This window comes from Balaenoptera ricei, chromosome 11, assembly GCF_028023285.1.
Source record: "Balaenoptera ricei isolate mBalRic1 chromosome 11, mBalRic1.hap2, whole genome shotgun sequence".
Classification (NCBI taxonomy): Eukaryota; Metazoa; Chordata; class Mammalia; order Artiodactyla; family Balaenopteridae; genus Balaenoptera; species Balaenoptera ricei.
The window spans coordinates 28,357,641-28,377,614 of record NC_082649.1 but is presented as its reverse complement, the minus strand read 5'-3'; the positions used below and the strand labels follow the sequence as shown (position 1 = coordinate 28,377,614).

The 19,974-nt window shown below is 37.1% G+C and overlaps 1 pseudogene; it reads right to left on the bottom strand.

The window, feature by feature from the left end:
* Positions 1-15,665: 15,665 nt before the first annotated feature.
* Positions 15,666-16,243, bottom strand: LOC132374220 (patched domain-containing protein 4-like; annotated as a pseudogene).
* Between the last annotated feature and the right edge of the window lie 3,731 nt (positions 16,244-19,974).

Sequence of the window (19,974 nt, the reverse complement as noted above, 5' to 3'; positions counted from 1 at the left end):
TATTGTTGTCAAATATAAAACCACAATTTAAGATGTTATTGATTATTTGGGCCAAAGTTGTTCCCTTTAAAGGCTCATAGAGGTTATACCATAATCTTATAATATTTAATATGGAAATGGAAGCTGAGGTCAATCTGATGTTTGTTTCTTTAGATATGTTTGGCTTTATCTGTCTAGATCGGTCTAAGATTACTTCTTTGAACTGTAATTTTGAAAACGTCTCAAGAGTAAGTTAAACTCATTATTTTTGGTATCACATAGTGAAAACATTTACCTATGTGCATACATTCTTCCCAGTACAGGAGTAGTTTCAGCTATTATATCATTAATTATTTCACTTGTTCCATTCATTCAGTTCTCCATTTGGGGTAGAATATGTAATCTGTATCTTGAGCTGCCGTTCTCTGTTCTTTATAGCTTTCATCTGCTGTCTAATTCTTTTAATCAAGTTTTCTAATTCCTCTGCCTTCAGGGAAGGTCCCTCTAGTATAGACTCTATATAATTGATTGTTCCACCTCTTTTACAGTAGCAGTTATACTCTCCACTTCCTGTATTGTTTAATTCTTTGGTTAGGCTCTTAGGTGACTCAGGTTCTTTATCTTTCTCTTCCAAGTTTCCTTTTTTTAATTTATTTCCCTCTCAATCATATTTTTATGTTGTGTTTTAATTTTATAATGTTCATAATTTCTTCAACTTTATAGAAATAACATGAAATAAAGTTAAATCAATTGAAGCTTCAATTTGTTTGTGTTTCCTACTATAGATGTTTTTAAAATGTGTTGTTTTATGAATGTTTTAATTTTTTTTATGTTGCAGAATCTTTTTAAGGATCCAATACTCTTTTATTCCCTGTTTTGTTTCTTTTTAACCTTTGAGATTACAATGTTCAGGCTTGATATGTGCTCTTTAGATTTTCTTGGGTTCCCTTAATATCTACTTAAATAAGCTTAGGACTGTTCTGCTAAGAATTAATCCTGTCTGTTGATCATTGTAAGTTTACTAGTCCAGTGATTCAACATCCTGAAATATTTACAGGGGACCTGGTGCCATGATGACTAGAGATATATTTGGGTCTATGTATTTTATTCTTCAGGGTTTGTAAAAGTGTGAACCTGAGGCCAGTATTTCATATTCACTTTACCTTTTGGCCTGGTCTCCATCCCAGTGTGTGAGGGGGCCAGCTCAATGCTGAAGCTATGGGGTTATGATAGAGCTCTGCTACTCCACAGGGGAGAATAAACTCAACATCCAACTCCTGCTTCTGCATTTGGGGTACTCATAATTTCTCTTTAGGATCCTAATACAGCTCCTTTCAAATGCTATTGATTTACAGTGGCAAAGCTGTTATGTGTTTCCTATCAATTTGGGTGTGTCTCCCCAACAGATTATGAGTTTCTAGAGAGCATGAATCAAGTGCTCTTCTTCCCTTGAATACTTACCTGCTAGCATATTGCCTGACACAGAGAAAAAAAAACTTGGTAAGCCTCTATTAAATGTTGAATGCTGAAAGAGGTACATTTTTATGATAGAATCCAGAATATAATTTAATGAAATATTTCTTAGTAGCATTAAAACTAAGACCAAGTAATACAGGCAGGCTAGTTGATGATGATGATTTTTTTCCTTTTTCTTTTTTTTGTTTTATTCCTTCTTTTTTTGTTTTGTTTAGTTGTTTTTAGTTTTGTTTCTCCTAGGTGGTCTAGTCTACTGCACTATTGCTGACATCAATAGAACGGAAACTAATTGAATATATTAAATTGTGTCAAGTGAAGTTTTTTAAAAGGTAGCTTATAGATTCCTAACCTTTAATACTCATAACTAGCCAGAGTTTGATATAAATTCTTTATTTATTGATCCATAATATTCATTGTTTCCTGAGTCCACCAGAGATGAATCACTGAATACGTAGATGTTAACACTCAATAAAAACGTGTTACTGCCTTTAAAATATTATTGTATTGCCATATAACTTGAGAGCCAAAATTGGAACAAAACATTTCAGTTAATCCCATGTCAATTCAGGATAATTTGCTATAATACATCTGGCATACAAAAGGGAATGAAGAGAAGATATTCATGACATACCTGCACAGAGAGGAGAGGTTATGAATAAACTGATTGACTAATGACTGCCTGTAGTTTTCTCAAAAGCAACTTAGATGATATTACACATTTATATTATTCTTAACTTTATACGCTAAATAGCAACATTTTCAGAGTATAGATGGAGAGATTCACCATTTAAATACTACCGAATGCATAAAATTTTTAATTGTAATTTTACTACTACAAAATAGAAAACTATTTTAATGCCAATGTAAAAGGGAGCATTTTCAAACTATCCCCCTTATAGCCCTCTTTAATGATAGCTTGTTTCTATGAGTTTTATTAGACTGTATGAAATTGCTATTTTGTAAATAAAATAGTCAAATATTGGTAATTCTATATGATTTAAAATAAATATATATTTATAGTCTAAACCTTTATAACTAGGTAAATGTAACTGCTCTCCATAAAAATTGAGTAACCATCCTAGTTGTATTTTGTTCATGTCCTTTTGAAGTACAACCTGACCAACTTGATTAATATTAGAAGGATTAAAGATACCCTGGCCTTGATTTAGAGATTTAGAAAACACTCTACACTACTTACAAACTACTTTTAAGAGTAAGTTACTAATGCTTCAGGGACTAATCTTGTATTTATCATTTTTTAAAAAATTTTCTCAATAAAAAGGTAACATTTGTGTTTTTTCTCTAAGATCTGGAAATGCATCTGATTTTACCCTATTTTTCTATATATCACAGCAAAGCATCATGTCCTTTAACTACACAGTGCTATGAAATGAAGGTACAGCTCTAATCTGGGGCTGTTTCTTAGAAACCTATCACCATTACCACCACACATACCCAAGTTTGTCTTCGCTGAGTTGGGAGATGGCGGTGGTACCCCTGGAATGTGTTTTAAGCACGTGATAACTGGTAGAAGATAGACTTTAATTACATCTGAGTCATAGAAATAGTCACAGAAAATGTTAGGAACCTACAAGTATAAGTCACCGAATAGAAGTTCATACTTGACATTAGACCAGTTGAATGGACTGTGAAGGTCTAGGGATGCATGACATCTAATGAAAAGAATGAGAACAGGGAAAGAGCAGAAAGGAGAGGCTTTCCCCAAAATTAATAAGCGTTTGTAACAAAGTTGAGCAAGGCAGCTGGTAAAGAACACACATTTTTGCAGGAGTAGAGAGCAGCTCTTTATTAATGGAGGGTCATGTATAATGTACAATGGAGGAATGCTAAATTTCCAGTTGATATTCTGATGTGGGAGGGGGGGGGGAAATTCAACACAGATGTTGATATTGTGAGATATACTTCTTCTCTTTTAGATAATTAGAGGCACAGATAACCTAGATGATTACCCAAATATCACACAGTTAACCAAATGTTAGATGGAAATGAACCTCTGGAATATTCCAGTCTGGAACTCTTTCTAAAAAGAAAAAAATCACTTTTCCCCTAAAGCATTTTGGCAGAAGTTCGGATGTTGATAGAGTTTAAGACTCCATATATGACCTGTGACACCAGACTGCCTCCTGGGATGAGGTGTTTTGATTTTGATCAAAGCCTACAGAAAGCTGAATTTCATGGCCTATTTGTAACATGCCTGGAAATACTTGAGAGTCACTACAGTTCACTGTGCCTGTAGTTTTGAGACCCCATCTATTACTGCCACAACTTCTATTCAAGTCTACTCTTTTCTGATCTCATCTGTAGACAGTAAAGTCCTAGACTACAGTCTGATCAAAGCAGCATCTGAAGAGAGCAGGTGAGGCCTCACCCGAGTGACTATGACAGTCAGATGACAGACCATCTCAGGTATGCTTTTCACATTCACTAATCCTAGGTGATGTAGGTTCATATAAATTTTATGACAACTCAGGGAACCATAATTATGTTTTAAAAACTAGAATCTAAAGAAGAATTTGCATACAGACAATTGAATTGATACACAGTTGTCTAACTTAAATGAAGTGGAATGCCTTCAGATGATTTTCTGCTTGTCTCTAAAAGTCTGGCTTCTCCTCTGAATAAAACCAGGATGTACAGAGGTATGAATTGGGTTAATGTGTCATGCTTGATAAATAAAGATGAAAACACTTGGACAGGGAGTGAGGAACCCCCTGTTCCAGACTCAGTTTGGTATGCAGAACTGAAGATGAACCCTAAGATTTTTACCCATGATGTACACACCTTGTATAATCCTCTCCCCTTGAGAGGGGTGGGCCTGGCCTAATCAGGTAAACCTTTTTAAAAGAGGGTGTAGAGGTCAGAGGTGGCAGAAGTCAACAAACTGCCATGTTGTGGAGAGAGCCACATATTCGGGAATGTCAGGTGATCTCTAGGAGCTGATAAAGGCCCCTGGTTGACAGTCAGCAAGAAAATACTGACCAAGCCCTATAGATATAAGAGATTCAATTCTACCAATAATCAGTGGGTTTGGAAGAAGTCCCAAGCCTCAGATGAGATTGCATCCTGTCCAACCCCTTGATTTAAGCCTGAGCAGAAAACTCAGTCATGTTGTGCCCAGACTTCTGATCTATAGAAACTGTCAGATAATAAATGAGAGTGTTGTAATCACTAAATATTTGGTAATTTGTTACACAGCCATAGAGAACTAATACACCTGGTATCACTATTAAATAATTGGGTGACCTTGAGCAAGGTCTTTTCCTCTCTCTGTGTCTCAATTTTCTCACTTATATCTTAAGATAATGTTTAAGACTGTATCTGCTCTAGATTTTTAAAATTCTATAAAATGATGCTACTTCTTCATTATAAGCAGCCCTGGAAGAGAATAAAGAACTCTGGAATATACCAGGAGTAAATTCACTACCTTGTTCTTATTGGCATTACATTATATCCGAATGAGCTAACAAAAGGTGAAATAAACACAGGCTCTAGTCCCTCATTTGAATATTTAGTTGCACCACGAGAGGCTAATAACAAGACAGGAATGAACACATGCTTCAGTATATTCGACTCCTGTGAGCAGCCTATTTGCTTCATAATAATTAGTTATCAAGGGAATTTTGCATTGAAATTCCAGGAGACCTTTCCATCAAAAAGAGGCAAGGAAAGTGTTTACATTTTGATCCATTAAAATTTCATTTTATCATCAGGTGTGCTTTGAGATGTATTTCTTTATCGGACACACATTCATTTTTATTCTTCACTTGGTCATTGGGTTGATAATTTTTTTTAAAAAGTAGACATATGCATTCACACTTAGTGTATTTTCAGTATAAAATGTAATGAATGTTATGTACAAATTAGGATTTTCGGTCAACTTTTTGATGTAAAAACTCCACTAAGTGTGTAAGTTGGGTTATTTTCTATACAATAAAATATCAACCACGCAGGAAAATTTGTATCTCATAATAGGTCCAAATTCATTCCTATGATATCAGAGAATCGAACTGGGCCACTGAATCAGAACAGCTAAAGTGGTGGAGGAAGCCTTCTGGGATCAAGAAATATTAGCAATAGAGTGAATATGAAATTTGGTAACTGCTATTTTCCCTTGAAATACGTTGTAACCGAGACCTGTTGTGACCCATCAAACAAAAATGTTTTTCACTCTTCCAGTGTGGAATTAATTACATGTTACTTGTAAGAACATACCACTGGGCTTATAGCAGTTACTTCATAATTTAATAAAGTTTTCTCCAAATATAATGACACGCAAACAGGTATAATGCAAATAGCTTGAAGAAGAGATGAGCAATTCATTACCCAATCCACCATATACAGCTATTTGACTTTGGATAGTGTAATACTTATTTTGCCTTCATTCCCTAGGATGTGGTCTGAGTCCTAGTTGCATTAACAATGCCCCAACAAATAAGAATATATTTTGATTGATACACAGAAAGCATAATAAATGATAATTAATTGTTATTAGTTAATAAGTGACGACTGACTTACTCATTCCTATGTTCGTTCAGTTAATGTCCATTTAATAAATGCATTTCATGTGATATGTTCTTGGAGGCCACATAATTAAGATACATTTCTTCCCATGTACATGCATATAGTATAAGCGGGGGACAGGGTTATTGGGATGAACTATGGAGAAATGACAGTTCATCTTTATATGCATTAAGTAAATTTATTTTGATACAAAACAACAGAAACCCTCTCTAGCTAGCTTTTATGCATTAAATTAATGGTTAATTCCAAGTTAAGTTCACTTGCAGGAAGTGGAAATTCTGAGACTGGAATTGAGGTGAACACCTGGTACTCAAAATAACTTACAAGTCATCAAAAGAGACATAATAGATGCTGCTATGAGATGAGATATATTAATTAAGAGAAACTGATTATTAAAAGCTTGAAATATGGAGTGTCAAAAAAAATAAGTACTATAGACAGGACTATCATCAGGGACAGGAAGAGGAAAGGAAGCCATGTACAAAACAGCACAAAGAATCAGAAGGAAGAGAGATTCCAGAATAACCTGGAATTCAAGGAGATTGTTTCAAGGTCAAAAGGAACCAACTTCTTCAAGGAAGTGAAGCAGAAAGAAGACTGGGAAAGGTCAATAGTTTGGAAGAAAAAAAGCCTAAAAAATGAGGCCATATTGTTCTCCCAGATCAGTTACAGTTGACTGAAAGCTGATTGAGTCCAGAGTAGAAGTTAAACCTGGAAATGGATGGTTAACAATGGCGTGAGGGGAACAGACAAGTTGCTATGCCTTCCCCTGCAGGTTATGGAAACCGTGAAAATGTTTGACATCAGAGACACCAGAAGGTATGGGATTATGTATAAAAGAGAAAAGAAAGAATAAGAACCACGATATATGTTTTGTGAATGGTATAAAAACAGGATTTTTGGATATATTACATCGGCTGTTGGTAGGATTAAGTGAAATGAGGCAAACAAAAAGCAGCACAGTGCCTAACACAGAGAAGCCGTTCAATAAAGGATAACTTAGGGTTCGACTCTTAGTTTATGTTCTTCTTCAGATCCTTTAATGCTTAAATCCTCATGTCTCACATAATTGGTTATCATGTTTTCTCCATTCCATGAGTGGTAACCAGAGCGAACCAAAGAAGTTTACTCATGCTCTTACACAAACACACAGTAATCTTCCATCACTAACATAAATTGACCCACGGGTCTTCATTTAAATATTCTGAAACCTGAAAAATTTGAACTTATCACCCACTGCAGGAAAAGGGAGGGCTCAGCAAATGAGATGGCAACAGCAAAAACCTACTGTGGTGAGCCCATACGAATCTTGGTTTTAACCAGATAATCCATTTCACTCCCAAAATTCAATTCTCTTAATGTTTTCCAGAAGCATAAAAAATCTGGGTTATCCCTCCCGCTTGACAAATTGGAAGATTGAGATTGACACATACACACTACTATATATTAAAATAGATAACTAATAAGGACCTACCGTATAGCACAGGGAACTCAATACTCTGTAATGGCCTACATGGGAAAAGAATCTAAAAAAGAGTGGATATATGTATATGTATAACAGATTCACTTTGCTGTATACCTGAAACTAACATAACATTGTAAATCAACTAGACTCCAATAAAAATTAAAAAAAAAAAATCTGGGTTACTAAAGTCTAAAAACTGGTAAACAAAACAAAATTAAAAAAAGAAAATAAACTTCTCAGTTTAAAGAATGCTCAGAATTGATGGACCTTTGATTTATTTTTTCAGTCTCCTGAAACCTGACTGCTCGTCTGTGAGGATATTTTCCTCACATTGCACAGAATTCTGAACGTATACTTTTATGTGCGTCATCTCCAAGTTATAAAAAAAATCTGATTAACGTTGTAGGCAGAGCTAACCTATAATCAAAATCACAACTGGTAATCATTTCAACACTAGTATACATCCAGCTGATTATTTTGACATGGATTTCCTGATGAATGACTGCATGTCCAAAGCTGAATTCATCCCCTCTTTAAAAACACGAGCTTTTCGTATTTATTTATAATTCTTCTAGTCAGCCAGTTCTAAATTGGGATCATTTTAATTATTTCTTTTTGCTCCCTACATCCAACCAGTTGCCAAACCTGATTATTCCACATTCACAATATCTCTCCGTTGACTTTACTTTTTCTCATTTCTACTGACATAATCCTAGTTTGAGTCTCTGATGTCTTTTGCTAAAGTTGTTCAATGAACTTCTATATAACATTGGAATTACAACTATAAAAGTGAACTCTTCTTGAATATAGATGGTAGGATGGAAATGTTCTTTATTTACCCTTTTATGAGGATTATTATGTGGGTACTTATAATTGTCAAATTTCGTAGAATTAAACACTTAAAATCAATTCATTTTATTATATGTAAATTACATGTAAATTTTTTAAAGTTCCAACACATCTGTTTGATATCGTTATCTTTAGATTGTATTTTTCTACATGGGAATGAATGCAAACCAGAGTCTTCAGATAAAAAAGGATAAAAATTTTGAAATGGTGCATTACTTTGCTTATGGGTTGCTTCAGCTGGGCTGTGAAATAGTGAAAAAAGATTTAAAACCTAATTTCTATTTGCAGATACAATGTCCTTAACATCTGAGATACTCATTTCTTTTTAATCATAAATGTATCATCAGATGCAAAAAGCTACAGTTTTTCATTTCCTCTAGCCCACTATTTTTTTTGTCTTTTGGAGATAACAGTTTTTGTTGGCTGATAGTGTTACTTCATAGAGGATGCAAAGAGTTAAGTAAACATTTACAGGTCTAAATTTTATCTTATCTAGGATTTACTATATTAAAATGTACAAGCTCTGTTGCAAGCAGTTATTGACGATTGAAGATAACGCATTACTTAGTTTACTACTGCAATAGATCTGCTCTTAGTAGAGCAGGAAATTTCCTGGTCTATTATTTAGTTATCTTGTGAATATGATATACACAGAATTTGATATTCAGATATGATTGTTGTTTTCTGTACACTTATTGGGTCTCTCTAAGAATATTTTCTCTGTGTATTAAGCATGATAAGTATCACTCTGGAGTTAAAATTGCTATTTTATATTTATGCCTTGTGACATAGTCATCTTTTTCTTCAAATTATTTATATTTTTGAGACAAGTATGCTGTTAATTTCACGTGATACATGTCCTAAAGCTGGTACACACTGACATATGGGCCTAAGATATGTGCTCAGAATCAAATAATCAGTTTTCAGTTATAAATTTAGGTATAGAAAGTTTATATGCATTTTTCTCCCAGTCTTTTTAAAACAGTGTCACTGTAGTTATGGGGTTACTCTAAAATCAACCTTATTCTCTTTCAAGCCAGATTTCCTGGTCTTAAGCTAAAGTAGATTGGAATGACTCCAATTTGTAAGGTATCTTTGAACAAATATGACCTAGAGGTTTTCTCTAAAATGTGAACCATTTAAGCACAGACCCCAGTTTTGATCTAAAGCAGGCACTCTAGCTTTTTGCACATAAAAATGGAATTTCTTCCTATGATGCTCACACTAGGCAAGCATCTGAACAAACTATTATGAATAAGACTGTTTCTGTCAAAACCAAAAAGGAAAACTCAAAGTGGAATTTTAGATTTCTTATCTTTTAAAAGTGTGTTTCCTTTAGTATAGGATAGTGACAGTTTAGTGTAACCTGCTGAAAAACCTATCTTTAGAATTTTCTATCTATTTCATAGCAGAGGAGTAAAGTCAAGATGGATGTATTATAAACTCACTTGGTAGTTATTACAGGTTTTTTATATACAATTTTACAAGCTGTTACAAATAGATTTTTTTACTCTAAGGAAAGTCTTTAAGAGTAAAATGTTATTGTATTTTTGTGAAGTATCGGGTTGCCTATTAACATCAAAAACAAATGGGACTTAATTAAACTTAAAAGCTTTTTGCACAACAAAGGAAACCATAAACAAGACAAAAAGACAACCCTCAGAATGGGAGAAAATATTTGCAAATGAAACAACAGACAAAGGATTAATCTCCAAAATATACAAACAGCTCATGGAGCTCAATATCAAAAAACCAAACAATACAGTTAAAAAATGGGCGGAAGACCTAAATAGACATTTCACCAAGGAAGACATACAGATGGCCAAGAGGCACATGAAAAGATGCTCAACATCACTAATTATTAGAGAAATGCAAATCAAAACTACAATGAGGTATCACCTCATGCCAGTCAAAATGGCCATATTCAAAAAATCTGCCAACAATAAATGCTGGAGAGGGTGTGGAGAAAAGGGAACCCTCTTGCACTGTTGGTGGGAATGTAAATTGATACAGCCACTATGGAGAACAGTATGGAGGTTCCTTAAAAAACTAAAAATAGAACTACCATATGACCCAGCAATCCCACTACTGGGCATATACCCTGAGAAAACCATAATTCAAAAAGAGTCATGTACCACAATGCTCATTGCAGGTCTATTTACAACAGCCAGGACATGGAAGCAACCTGTGTCCATCGACAGATGAATGGATAAAGAAGATGTGGCACATATATACAATGGAATTTTACTCAGCTATAAAAAGAAACGAAATTGAGTTATTTGTAGTGAGGTGGATGGACCTAGAGACTGTCATACAGAGTGAAGTAAGTCAGAAAGAGAAAAACAAATACCATATGCTAACGTACATATATGGAATCTAAAAAGAAAAAAAATGGTACTGATGAACCTAGTTGCAGGGCAGGAATAAAGAGGTAGACATAGAAAATGGACTTGAGGACATGGGATGGGAGGGCGAAGCCTAGGCAAAGAGAGTAGCATCGACATATATACACTACCGAATGTAAAATAGTTGGCTGGTGGGAAGCAGCACCATAGCACAGGGAGTTCGGCTCTGTGCTTTGTGATGACCTAGAGGGGTGGGATAGGGGGGGTGGGAGGGAGGCACAAGAGGGAGGAGATATGGGGAAATGTGTATGCATATGGCTGATTCGCTTTGTTGTGCAACAGAAACTAACACAGTATGGTGAAGCAATTATACTCCAATAAAGATCTATTTTAAAAAATAAATAAATAAAAAATAAAATGTAAAAAAAAAAAACTGCTTTTATTTGCAGTTTGAAAATAGAATCAGGTGGGTAATTTAATCTTTCTGAGCATTAATCCTGAAACTAATTAAAGCTTTGTTCAGAGAAATATTAATCTTAAAAGAAGATTCTTTTTAGAAACACATTTTAGGGAAAAGCATTTAAAGTATAATTATCAATATATTACCCAATATTTTATGTTGTTTTTCACAACATATCCTAAAGCATGTCTGAAACTCTAGGGAAAATTCAGAGTCACAGAAATGGAAAAAGTGTTCTCTGTAGGAAAATTTCCAAATAGGAAGCCTGAATTCAGAGCACAAACAAAAGGGAGACCAATAATATAAAATGTATGATTGGAAATACTGGGTGTAAATCCACATTAATTTAGCTGGAAACATAACAGTTCCATGATATAAGAAATAATCAACATGTAGAGTGTTAAAGAGGTCAAATGAATATGATATAAATATAAGCCTTTTACTAGTATCATTGTTGTCCAACCAAAGGTCAATAATGATACTAGTGACAATATTCTCCAATAAAAATAACTTTCAAAAAAACCTCCACATAAACCATTTTTTTTCCTTATAACACTGTGATGAGATAAATAGGGCTATTTGAGTTATTCTTACAGAACACACTTTGGAAGGAGATTTTGGTGCTTTATTACCCAGAGCTGGTAGAAACAGTGAGGTTTAGGACCTGGATTTCATATTTTCTTGCTTAGAAATGGTTGGGCCTTGTCTCATTGCATTGGTGCTTCTGTGAAGTCAAAGTCAGTAATCACAGAATTGAAAATCTATATGCAGGAGCATGGACGGAGTGAAATTATGGAAGAAGAATAGTATGGTGATTGACATAACATGGCAGAGTTGAATGAATGCTAGCCAACTCTCCAGTCTCAGTGGTTTGCAACAACAAAGGTGGTTTCTTGTTCGTGTAAGGTCCACTGTGGGTAATTACCCAGGCGGCTGATCTCCATGTCATGGGTCAGTGCTGTCCTTCTCATGGTGCTTCTATAATTATTCTGGCAGGGGAGGAGAGCAGTAGAGAAGAGCCCTGGCAATTTATTCCTTCCACTCAGAAATAATACATGTTCCTTACAGTCATATTTCATGGCTGTGCCTAACTTTCAGGAAGAGGGAACTATCAATACAATCTTACCATGAACTCTTAAGGAAAGAAAAACTATGTATCAGGGAGCAGTACTGATGGCTTTTATAAAATTGGAGAAATCAGGGAAATGTAAAGATGCAAAAGCAGTATTTTAAAAATGTATAGAATTAAGCATTAGAATGACACAATGGGAGGGCATATCTATGTTGGTGAAGTGCCCCACAAACAAAAGACAATCTAGAACTCCCTCAAAATAAAGATGGAATAATAAACATATGGAAATCATTTGCTTAAAGTAGCTACAATTACTGAATTAAATACAAATGGAAGGCCAATTAATCTTTCTGTGTATTTCTACTCAAGTGTAGTTAACTATTTGGAAGGAAAAAAAGAACAAACTTTTAGTGCAAAAAAATAATAATGGGAAGAGCCAAAGTAAGAGAAGTCTAATGTAAGATGCATAATTAGGAGGGATGTGAAGCAGTCACAGTGCTTCAGATTTGCTTGATATTCAGCAGTGTTTCTTTTCACAGTTTTTAGTATATAGGTTTATCTTCAATTGCAGATTTTTTTCAAACACTATTATTTTATAAAAATTTATTTAATCTAGAGAATTAAAATTCACATAGAAAAGCATTACCAGGTGTTATAAGGATCTTTCTTCCTAATTTCAATAACTAATAAATACCTAAAATTCACATAGAAAAGCATTACCAGGTGTTATAAGGATCTTTCTTCCTAATTTCAATAACTAATAAATACCTAAAATTAACATATGTTTAGTTAGCCTTTAGTTAGTTCACTATTTTGTGAAAAAGTATTTGAATGAAATGAGATGGGTGAAATGCTATCAATAATTTAAAATAACCCAGAGTCATATATTAATACTTGCAAATAATAAAGTGATACAATATATCAAATTTTAGTTTATGACTTATTTTTTTCTGTGAGATAGTTTTGCACAAAATTATAATAATTTATAACTTTCATATTTATTATACAGTGCAGTACATCTTGCGTTGAAAAATTGCATACACATACACAGAAAGTTAGATTACCTCCCAGTTAGTGAAGTACATTGAATCATAGTAAAAGTAAGGTGTTCACAGAGAGCAGCTCACATATCTCAGTGTAACCTGCCTTTGTCCCCAGAGTTGCTAATGGGACATTCAACTAGTGACACTGAACATGCGAGGTAGAGTCTTGTTGGATCAGGAAAGCACAATCTTTGCCATCTATGTAAATGGAATTTACATCACCATTATGGAAGAGCCTACAAACAGTTCACTTGTGTCCATTTAATGCGATCTTTACAATCAGTTAAATTCCATCTAGGTATTGTGTCTGTAGTCAATAAATGACATTTTGAAGAGACGATTTCCAACTATAATATGATTTCTCAACTTTAATGTAGAGATCTGCTAAAACAAACACTATGATATAAAAATGGAATTCAAGTCAAACTCTATTTGCAGCGAAACCAAACTTGCTTAATGTCTTTCTTTACCTCTTAACCAAGAAATTTGGATCTGGAGCTGCATAAAACCTTACAATCAAAGACTAAGGTTTTCTGTTTTTCTTCCCCATTCATTTTACTGTGGAAATACTGGATTAGTTCATCCATTATTTGGATGTGGGAAATCTATGAAAATTGTCACCTTCTTACACTCATCAAAGGGAAAGAGTAATGTTATGATGATTGATTTTCCTTTTTGTAAGCTAAAAGTATTGCCTATGATTACACTGGCTAATGAATCATGAGGAAAACTTATTTTTAGTTTAGACTGTTTCCTAATTAATGTTTAGACCCATATTCCATTTAAGTCAGGAGAGCTTGTTTTTTACATGATGCACAGTGTTTTAATTAAAGAGCCAATCTGACCACGTCAGATTGCTTCAACAGACACACTTGAAGGATGGAACTCTAGGTCCAATAGTATCGATTGGACTAATGTCACAAAAATTTGTGACAATAAGGGACATCTCAAACAGGTGCAGAAAGTAATGTTAGAATCTACTCTGCGCCCCCTGCCCCCTGTGCTTTATGGCATATTTCATAGTAATAGTAGAGGCATTTGAGCCTTGATCTTTAGATCTATAAATTTGACTTTAAAATGCAAAACAAACCACACCCCAACATTGTACACGTGTTCAGATGTGCTTTTCACACTGCTTAAATGTGAAACCTCCAGATGTTTAGCTCTTTTCCTCATTGCTTTTGATCATATGTACGTTTTGTTTGCTCTATGGCGTCATTCTAAGCTACTCCTCTTTCTTTAAATCAGCTTCGTCCCAGAAGTTTCCCACTCAAGTTGGTGGTACACACAAAACCAATATCTGTGCTTCTCCCTTGTCAAAATAATCAGATGTACCAAAGTTTCTAGGAAGTTCTGGACTGAGTTCTACTTAGGATTGAAATACACTTACAGAAGAATGTCTTCTGATTTACTTAAAGCTTCTCACCTATGACTTTGTGAATTTAAAAGTTTAACTTCAGATTGTTTCCTAACACAAACTGGCTAATTCTTCCATGACAAAGAATTGTCTGATCCCTCTCACAGTGTCTCATCATTTCTTTTTCCACCGATTTCCTCAATTTCTAATTCCCTGACCAGGAAATCAGCTGCAGACAGCTAAAACACACCATATGGACCACAGGGAATCAAATGGTCAGGTGTCCAGGCAAGCTGAGTCTTAGAGGGCATAGTAACAGGGATTAGAAAATGAAGAGGAAACACATTTTCACACTGAAGTCATAGAAGAGTTAAAAAGGGAAGATAAACCCCTCTGATTATATACAAACTTCTATTTCAGAGATTAGCAAACTATGGTCTGGGGTCCAAATCTGACCCCTGGCATGATTTTGTTTGGCCTGCGAGTTAAGATTTTTTTTTTTCATTTTTAAAGTATTGTTAAAAACAATAAAGAGAAAAAGAAAAAGAGAAGAAAAAAAAAACACAAGACTATATGACAAAGATAGTGTGTGGTCTGCAAAGCCTAAAATATTTGCTTATGGTCAAGTTTACCAACCCTTGCATGTAGCATATGATTATTTCCATTTAGACCTAGGGAGCAGCTATTTTCGCATGCAAACACAAATATACGTGATTGTTGGGATTCCTACTACGGTCATACATAAATTCATGGAATCCCAATAATAGTCAAAGCTTATTATTGACCGTCACACAGGCATACATCGGTACAGACACTCAGTACCAAATTCTAGCCAGGCTGCTGGTAGCTACATGTTTATTCCTCTTGGCAAGTGAAATAAAAATGTCCCTGGCAACGCTAAAGGCTCACGATCCACCTTCCAGTAACTAACCAACCTCTAATAAATATATAATTGTGCCTTTGATATTGTTTTACTTTAGTTTTTCCTTCCAAATTTATTCACACACCTTCTCCTCCAATGAAAGAAGCAATTGTCTTGTGTCTTAAAGATGAGACCTCTGCACTTTCTCTGCTTGTTTAGGGCAAGAAATGAAGTGCTACCTGTTTAACTGGCAGAAGCATGCAGGAGGAGCATACCTTTAATTTAGGGTTGGGATACCTCACTTGCACTCTGTCTGAGATCCTTTAGCACTGAAATAATATCATCCAGCACGCATATCTCATGCTGAGAGCTCGCCCTGTCATTTGAGGAAAAGTGTAGTTACAGACTTAGCAGCTCACTTCATTTCCCGCAAGGCTCAGCGAGTCTGCAGGATCCCCTCAGCCTGGAGCAAAATATTGTCCCCGGGTGGGGAGAGGAGGATCACCCTGCCATACCTCCCGGGGGTGTGTAAGTCCGAATAGAGCTGGCTTTTGGACTGGTCCAGGGGGAAAAGGCTGCTGGCCAGGCTGCGCTCGATCTTGGCCAGGCTGTGGCTGGGAGCGACCAGGCGCTCCAGGTCGCCCTCGGGCTGGAAGCGGTCGAGCGCGCTGAGGCCGAAGGTGATGGTCAGGACTGCGGGCGCGGTGAGGAAAAAGACCGGGTGCCGGCTCACGCACAAGCCCCGCCTGTGGCAGAACGACCGGAGCCCTCTGCGAAGCACCTGCCGCAGCATCCTCCACCAGGTCTAGCACAGTGACAGGTGCAGCACCAGACCCTTTCCACTCGTCACGGTCACCTGGCTTCACGATCGCCCACCTCGCGGCCCCATCGCCGCCACCCCAGCAGTCCACACCAAGCCCTCCGCCTTCGCCGTCCCTTCATCTCGCGCCAGCGCTTTGCCAGGTGCTTCTCAGGCGCACTCTTTTTGCACTTTTTCACACACAGCAGCAGGTGCTACCAGACAGCAAATTCTTGTCTTTTTTTTTTTTTTTTTTTGGCCGGCGGCGGGGCATTTGGGATCTTAGTTCCCTGACCAAGGATGGACCCCGCGCCCCCTGCAGTTGAAGCGCGGAGTCTTAACCACGGGACCGCCAGGGAAGTCCCAAAGGGTTAGCAAATTCTTAAACTACCGGTTTCCTGCGGCCCCAGACCCCGGTTTCCGCTGCGCTAGCCGCCCGAGCCCGCGGATCTTTTCTCTAAGTCTCCATCTCGATGCAACTCTTCTGCTCCCACCCATTCCGGCAGGTTCGCCCACCCTCCTCGGGGGAGGTGGCCAGTGTGGACCGGTCCACCTGTGTGGATTTCCTCTCCGCCCGGATGAACTGCGTTTCCTAACTAGAAATCTGTAAAAATGGGACTCCGTAAACACGTTAATACCTGTCCCACTAGAGGGGGTCAGAGAGGAGTGGGTGGTGAAAAAAGCGAAATACTCTTTAAAGGATAGTCATTTTTTGGTAAGAATTTTTGTTGTTGTTCCCACCTCCTCCGTTGGCAAGGAAATGGAGGAATCAATGAAATGAGGATGATGGCCCAATAAATTAGGGGCTTTTTAGAGCCGGTGGAAGGCGGACTTGAGAAGGCGACTTTGAACACGTTCCAGTATCCTCTACGCACTAATTCTGTTTTGATTGGATGACAAGAAGCAGAGAGGGCTATGCTGCATTTTTAATAAATCAGTGTGCGCGGGTTCTTTGCAATACACCGCTCAAAACCCGCAGCTGCGGACTGCCCAGAAGTGGAATCTCTGCCTGGGCGCATGGGCTCTCCCCGAGGAGAGGGGCCTGGCGCAGCGGCCTTGGCAGTTGGTGCCAGCACCGAGCGATCAAATGCATGCCCTGCAGGTACGCAATTCTTTCCGCTCTTCAGGACTAAAAAGAAAGAGTTCTTAAAGCTGAACCATCCTCCCCTGGGCGCCCCACCCCTGCCACCTCAATTGGTTCTCCCCTGAGCCGATCCTTAACTCCGCCCCTGCACTCTGTTTGGCTCCCTGAAGGTGGGTAGTTGGGATGCTGAGCTACTTTCCTGCTCGGAGCTGAAATCCAGCAGCAAACTGGCTACATTCTAGTTACATACATTAAGACAAGAGGAAAAAGGGAAGTGGCAAGTGAAAGGAAAAATCAGACTTCTGGAGGGTTCAGTCACTTCAACCTTGGGAGAACTACCTCTAAAGCATTAGAAGAATGTGCTCTGGGCGTTTGCAGATTCCGATTTTAACAGTTTTAACTGTCTTGAGGTACACAGTAGTTCACTTTAATATTCTGTTTATATATTTGAAACTTTTATAGTAAAAGTTAAAAGCAAGAAGAAATATGTGTCTTTCTACATATATACAAGAAGGTACATATAGAGATAGATTCAAAAGATATATAGATACAAGCAAATATATAAAATATATTTACATATACAAGCACATACACATATATTTACACACATAAACATAAAGAATTATGATGAAGTCCTAGGAAACTCACAAGTTTATGCTCTGACAAAATAGGAAGATAGATTGAGAGCAAAATCGAAGATTAGAAGTGAACTGAACTCTTTAATTAGCTGTTTTTGGAGTTTCATAGTAATATCTTCCCTTACTCACAAGGTATAACTGATTATCTGATAGCAGCACATTATTCAATTTAAATATATCAAGTTCCTGAAAAGCATCATATATGAAACTTCTTAAACATAGTTTTAGATTCTCTCTCTAATTTACTTCAATTGGTATGCCCACAAATCTAAGCCCACACTGTTCTTATTCTTAAAATTTTACAATATCCATGATCAGACTTTTAAAAAGAGAAAAAAAGAGTATAAATGTACATATATAGTTCACAGTGAGTTTTGCTGTTCTTTTTTTTTAAATAAATTTATTTGTTTATTTTTGGCTGCGTTTGGTCTTCATTGCTGTGCACAGGCGTTCTCTAGTTGCGGCGAGCGGGGCCTACTCTTCGTTGTGGTGCGCGGGCTTCTCATCATGGTGGCTTGTCTTGTTGCAGAGCACGGGCTCTAGGCACGCGGGCTCAGTAGTTGTGGCTCAAGGGCTCTAAAGCGCAGGCTCAGTAGCTGTGGCACACGGGCTTAGTTGCTCCGTGGCATGTGGGATCTTCCCAGATCGGGGATTGAACCCATGTCCCCTGCACTGGCAGGCAGATTCTTAACCACTGCGCCACCAGGGAAGTCCCAGTTTTGCTGTTCTTGAACTTTTTCAGGAAGAGAAGAAAAATCTAGGTGTCCTTCCTCTTGCCTCAACAAACAACCAATGTTTGTAAATTTTTTCCTATATTGCCAAATACAAATATAGTGCTATATAGTATGTATTATCTTTAAATTCATCTCCTTTAATAAAAATCTACATTTTCAAACATTAAGTATAACTTTTCTTAATACTTGTATGGTTCTCATTAGTTCTTACCATCAATATCTATTAGTTTATCTACCCTGAAACCCCAAGATGAACAATACGCCCCTTCCTCACTCACTTCCCCACCACACCTGGTGCATGCCTCACCCTCTAATACTGCTATTTTTTCCTGTCTGCCTTCTGAAGTGGAATGAAGGATTTGTGTCATTGGCTCTTAGTTCAATACCTAGCCAAATATCTGTGAAGTAAACTAAATTCTAGGCCAGGTTTTCTTCTGGAATGGGAGAATATGTCTATTAAGTATACCTCAGCCATTGGCTTAGATACCAAGGTTGTGCTTTGTGGCTGGTGCAATCTGTCTCCTCTCCTGTTGGCCTTGTGTCCATTCTTCCTTGGTTTCCAAATATCTCTGGGCGTCTGACTCTTGCCCAGCCCTCTTTCCCAGGACTCTTCTTACCTCTTCCGCCATTTGCAGGCAGCCTGACATCTCTCATTCTGTCCTGCACTCCTATAACAGGTACTATGAATGGCCTTAAAAAAATTTTTTTTTCTCTTCTTAATTCTTTTTAGGAATTTAGGTCCATAGATTGCAAGGGCATGTGTGAAAATAAAGAGATGGCTGTAAAAATGAAGGGCCTCGAAAAAATATGCTGCTTCAAAATAGTCAATAGACATTTAATTTATTGTTCACACATTGCGTGGGAGGCCTTGGAATGGGCAGAAGTAGTCCTCAGGGAGTTTACAATAATGTTAAAATTTTGGACTTCCATCTAATGGCCCGTAAGGACAAAGTGAAGGAGCCTCAGTCTATGAGTGACATGATAAGATTTATATTTTAGAAAAAAAAGGTTTGCTGCAATTAAAGAATAATCTGGAAGATGCAAAGCTGGAGATGGGACTGCCAGCATAGAGGCTTCCTGAATTAGTTTTGGGAAAAGATTATGGCTCAGGGAATAAGAAGGGATGTGAGAGTTATTGAAAGGATGTGAGAGTTAAATAATCAGCATAGGCATGGATTCAACCAACTGTGAATTGAAAGTACTCAAAAGGGGCTTCCCTGGTGGCGCAGTGGTTGAGAATCTGCCTGCCAATGCAGGGGACACGGGTTC